The following is a 6,316-nucleotide window of genomic DNA, read 5'->3' on the forward strand; positions in this document are numbered from 1 at the left end:
ATAGTTCAGAATTGTTAGTAAATCAATATGTTTTCTTTAAAAGTCACAGCTGTAACTTTACTAAGTTTGCCAGGCGTGTCTATGTGTCTGCCTTTGACAATGGACAATAACATCCACAAGCTCATTCACTGTTATTATAAAAATAATAGCCACAGATTTAACATATAATTGTGTATAAAGAGCCATACACTGATGGCCATAGCTACTTAGTCTGTAACAGTAATCGTTAAGAGCAATGTGGCTGTGAGTACATTATAAAAAAAAACATGCAAAGGTAAAGGACATGAGCGACAAGCAAATGCATCCCATTAAACAAAACTGAGATACATATTTATAGAAATATTTATAGAAATAGGATGATGAGAAATGAGGAAGCATAAGCCAGTGCATGGGAGAGTCAGTAGGAGAAAGGAGAGTAAAGCATTCTTCATTCTCGTGGTGAAGGAATAGCAGATTAGTTGACTCACACAGTTTTCTGGGGCAGTGCTTCGGGACAAAGCCGAGATAGAAACACAACACACGGAGGCCAAAAGTCAGCCGTGCACAAAGATCACAGCAACCTACATTTCTATCCAGATCTTTTGATAGTGAGCAGGATGGGAAAATAAGTGGGCAAGAGCATTTTGTGTAAACACACACACAAGTAACCAATTATCCTTTCATTCATTGCTCTCCTAGTAGTCATATTATTTATAAGACCTGATCATTGTCTGTTGGGAAACAATGATCCTTTTATGTACATTTACTAAAATATGTCATGCTTATTTGCAGTATTGAAACTACTGAATGTCACATAAGTCTATCATACGGTGCCATTTCCACCAAGTCTGACAACATTCTGAATTAATGTTTTCAGTGTTTATCTGCGTTTTGTTTGTGGCTTTGATGTAAATTATATCTTTCTCTGCTGATAAGCACCTCGAGGCAAGACGCAGAAGCATCCAAATGACTGTGATGTGGATGATGACAAAGGCAGGGAAAAATGGAGATAGGCAGAAGCATACGGACAGGCAAATAATGGATAAAAAGCAATAATAGGGCAGGCAAAAGGCCAAAAAGAGCCCAAAACCAGATACCATAAGTCAGTAATGAAAGCCCACGTGCAGTGGTTGATAGCTCAGCCACCTGGAAGGAAGAGATTTTTTTTCCTACAAAAACATCATTAAAGAATAGCCTAAGCCATATGACAGTTTATAAAACACCCACTTTACTTTTTGCAACCTTAGGTCACCCACAGGTCATGCGGTCGCCTTAGATTTTACACTAAATTTAATCTGTTTTTGTTCGCTCTTGAGTCCATCCTGTTGTGACATGAGGCTGGAGTCATTCCTTTACTTTCAGCAGGGGGCAGCAAATTCCAAAATACCATGACTGAAGAAGGTTGTGCCCCATGAAAATGAAAGTGAAAATGTGTGTTTTTGTGCTAATGCTTCTGCAGCCGACTACATGTTATGATTGACTTTGTGTGCATGCTTCTAAACATGCGCAATATACTCTCTTCTCAGAAATACATGCATGTGTGCATCTCTTTGCCATTATAGCCAATGTTGCACTTTATAACCTCACCATGCCTTATATGGCATCATGTAATAACAGGCATATTTCATTCTTGCACCTTCTCTCTCTCAGAAAAGCAGATAAAATACTTTTCAGCTCAACAACACTGAGGACATGCCTCTGCACATCTGTATTTTAAATGTGTGCATGCATGTGAGACATTTTCTGCATGCACCTGAGAGTTTGAATCATGACTTCTTGGGGTTTCACATACACAAAGCAAGCGAGCGTGAGTGTGCTAGATGGAAAGTGGGTAACCAGCAGAGGGATGAGCATGCTGAAAAAGTCAAGAAGCAAGAGATGGAGAGATGGATCACGTAGGGAAATAGAGATGGGAGGATCACGAAAGAGAGTAATCTACTGCGTAATAAAAAAATATGACACGGTAAATATGGTTTCTGTACTTGGTGAGGTGTGAGGGTAGAGAGGCTGGACAGAAAACTCTGAGGTCAGAAAAGGTTACATTGTTCATCTTGCTCTGTATTATAGAGCCACACACTGCTCCATATACCAACTGATGACAATATTTGTTTCCATTGTTGTGGGTTTCACACACAAAGCAAAGGAGCTGACCATTTCTGAAGAATGTATTCTGTAAATAAGCTAATAAACATCGACTTATGTCATTTATTCTGTATTAAAACAAACACACAAACGACATACTGAAAATAATAATGGATTGCATTTATAAAGCGCTTTTCGAGACCCTCAAAGCACTTTACAATTCCACTATTCATTCCCTCTCATATTCACACACTGGTGGAGTCAAGCTACAGTTGTAACCACAGCTGCCCTGGGGCAGACTGACAGAAGCGAGGCTGCCATATCGCGCCATCGGCCCCTCTGGCCATCACCAGTAGGCGGTAGGTGAAGTGTCTTGCCCAAGGACACAACGACCGAGCCGGGCTCGAACCGGCAACCTTCCGATTACAAGACGAACTGCAAACTCTTGAGCCGCGAACGCCCGATAATAAGTTATTAATGAATCAAAGAAAGCATTTCTTTATATGTATTTGTTTGTTTTATCTCATTGTGTGTCAGGTTTCCTTCACTTGCTAGACAGTCGATGTCATCGATTTCATGGGTGATGATCAAATCATTCAAATAGTCAGTCAGTCAATATATCACTATACATTTGGACCAGGTCACTAAAGAATTAGAACTATGTCAATTTCTGTGCCAGAAAACCATAAACACTACTACATGTTCAAATACACAGAAATACACTCAACCTACTTGTGAACTTTGAAATGCTCTGAAATAATGAAATGAATTTAAGTTAAATTGTGCGTTGATTTCTACTGTAGTGCATTTATTCCTTCTCTGGGTGATCTATTAATTTCTACTCAGAGTCAGGGAAAGGCTATTGCACCGGAATTGGGAGTTTGACCCATATGCCAACATTTATTCCGTATACCATTATTTGTGTCAGGAGTTAAGTGTGTACTGTGTAGTTAAGAGGATGAGGGGACTGAGAAAGAGAGAGACATGGAGAAATAAATTGCATGGGTAAGGAATTCAATGAGATCTGCCTTGGCACCTTCTTTGAGTTGTCATGGGTCAAAGGAGAAGATGTCTGAAGATGCTCCAAGCATCTTTCTTTCTCGGTCCCACCATCCCTTTCCTCTTCAGTAAGCAGCAAACAGAGTGTAGCCTAAAATTCTCAGCATTATCATCTTTGATGCAATAGTGTTTATTATCCAAGGGGGTGATCCATTTGCAAGGATTGGCAGTACCCCATTTTTAGCTATTATTTATTTTAGATAGATTTTCATGCTATTAGCTAAACTGTGGAAAACACCCAGCAATAATCTCTAATCAGCTGTTTTGTCACAATCATTATTTTACAGTCTGATATGAATGACTTTTACAACAGCTGAGCTGTGATCCTACCTGTGTGCAGCTAACAAGGATGAACAACCGTGAAATGAGCAAGTGGCTGCTGTAAAAGGTCAAACTCTGTGATGTGTGAATAAAAGGAAGGATCAGAGACTGGTCTAAAGCTTGGGGAAAAGTGTTGTTTTTCACGCCTGCTTGACATCTACATACAGTAAATTAAATTTTATTTGCCACTGAAAGCTTTTCATAGTCCATCTACAAATTTGTTTCATGTGAGGGGGATCTCCTTGCTATATTTTGTTTTTGTTTTTCATGTTTTACTTTGTAAGCCACTAAAAATACTATATAAAAGCAGTATTATGTGGCAAAAGTGCAAATGCACATGTGAATGTGAACTAAATCATTTGTGTCTGCTTAGTAGACTCAATGAGTGGTGTATGCCCATTGGGTAAGCACTGGTTTATGCAGTAATAGCTTTTGGCAGCTGTGTAATTTGTGTTTATTTGTCTCTGACCTTGGAAAATTCTTTTTTGCAGTGCAGGTGTCATTGGTAAAATCCACACATACGCACAGAGAAAACAATGAGAAATAAGCGCTGTTTGTACACAGCTACACCATTTCACACACCAAACATATAATCCACACATGCATATTCCCCAGTACACAGGTTACACATACATGTACAATGTGATGATAACTCATCATTCAGGGACCATTCTTTGACATTGTTTCCAATTTCACTTCAAGTAGTTGTCTGGTTGTCTCACTAGTTAGGTGGGGGCACCAGCTCTGTGTTATATTGAAATATTAGATAATGATGACTTCCTAATGAAAGTGAGTGAAATAGAGTCGTCGTGACATGTGATGTCACATGTCCGAGAGTAGTTTCTGAGTAATCATGAACCAAAATTAATAATACTTTAATTGGCATTTGTTACTTAGTCAGTGGTTAAATTATGTGCCCAAAATTAAGTGAAATTGCCTTTCAATGATCTTTATTGTATTACTTTTAAAGAAGCTGGCCTTTTAATGCTGGTGTTGTCAATTTCAAAATATAGGCTGACATTTCAGCATTTTGATAATCCATGCAGATGTATTTAATGATGTCCATGTATCACTTTGTCTTTTTAGATTCCATTATTAAGCATTATGCAAATAATAAAATGTAGATGTATCTGCAGCATTTAAGTAGCATACACATAATGGATGAAATATTATAACTAGCAATATATATAACACATGAAACAATATGCAAATGATGTAACAAGAACATAACATCACATTCACAGGGAAATTATTAAATAAATGTAATATATATGATGAAGAAATGGGAGTGAGACAAAACATTTTTTTATAAATCCAATTTATTGAAAACAGCGCTTAAACTGAAACAGGCTGTTTTATAGCTTTTTTTTTTTTTGTTGCTTTTTTGCCTGTCCCGTTTGGCTCTTTTGCCATCAGAATTGTTGTCTAAAGGCAAAGAAAGATGCCCAACGGATTTACTTTACCAAATTGACCATCCCAGCCTTGTCATAATGGTCCATTTGATTCACCTTTTATTGTTTATTTTATTTTCACTTACTGAACATGGGACAGACTTGACTGGGGGAAAGAAGGGGAGAAAGAAAGAGGGAAAGAGAAACAGCTGAGAAGAGGGACGGGGGAGAAGGGCAAAAACCAAAAACCAACAGAACGGGCTCACTCAGCAGCCGCGGAGCAGAAGCCAGGGGGAGTTGCAGTGACGCGCCCGTGAGCGCCGCCGGCAGCCAGCCGTGCCTGAGTGACCGAGCCCCAGGCCGAGAGGCCGGGGGCACCCCACCTCCGAAGTGGCCCGAGCGAGCCCCAGGCTCCAGGCCCCGATAAGCGGCCGCCAAGGAGTGAGCCGGTGTGTACCTGGACGCCCATCCCCGGACACAAAGAACCACCAACGCACCGACGTCTGAGGGAGTCCGCCACTGGCAGGGGAAGTGGTGGTAGGGGGAGATAGGCCTCCAAACCTTGGAGGGCCTGAGATGTCCCCAGAGAGGTGGCGCCTGACACCCAACCTGACATATAGACACAGAAATACAGGCACACACAGATACAAACATCCATTCCCACCCTCATGCTCTCATATACACTTACTCCACACTCAACCAGCGTGGAGACAGACATAAAGAGACGCTGTACACACGATCACACTCCCCAAGCGTACTCTAAGCCCCGGGTCTAGGTACCCTTGCCCCTGGAGGGGGGGGAACTGCACCCAGACCCAGGTGGTGTTACCCTTTTCCCTGCGGTGGGGGGAGGCAGACCGCCCCGACTCCGCAGCAGCAGGGAGGCCCCACACTCCAGACCGCAGTCGGACGGCCAACTCCTCCTCCTAGCCCCCCCGCTCCAGCAGGTCGCAGAGAATGGGGGTGAGAGAAGACTCCAAACCTCCCTCCACCCGCTCATTGTAGTGTTGATGCATGTGTGTTCTAAGGTGCATTTAAAACCCAGGAGGGCATGGAGCTACCTGCCAGAGAGCAGCAGGTAAGCGCATGGTCCCTCCTGCTGGCCCTCAATGTCTACGTGTATTTAACATTGAGAGGTGGGCAACGACGCCAGGGGTGGGGTGTACACCCTGATGGTACTTTGGATTCCGTGTATCGTGCCCACCCCCAAGATCCTATATGTATGTGTAATGAGAGTGTGAGTAATGTGAATGTCTAAGTTGTGGGATAAAATTGAGGCAGGGGCAGCCAGAAGGGGACAGGGGGGGGTGGCCTCCTCTGCACCCTGGTGACATACCCCTACTCCAAGGTCCTGCATGTGTGGGTGGTTGTGATGGAGCGGGAAGAGGGAGGCAGCTGGAGATGGGGAGGGAAGGAAGGGAGGGGCAAGTGACCCCTCCCTGGGGCCAGCTCCCCCGCTGACCCCAGTAGGCACCCCCATACTC

The sequence above is a fragment of the Rhamphochromis longiceps genome, linkage group LG5, assembly GCF_057381845.1.
Source record: "Rhamphochromis longiceps isolate RC_006_pf linkage group LG5, R_longiceps_female_GT1.1, whole genome shotgun sequence".
Classification (NCBI taxonomy): Eukaryota; Metazoa; Chordata; class Actinopteri; order Cichliformes; family Cichlidae; genus Rhamphochromis; species Rhamphochromis longiceps.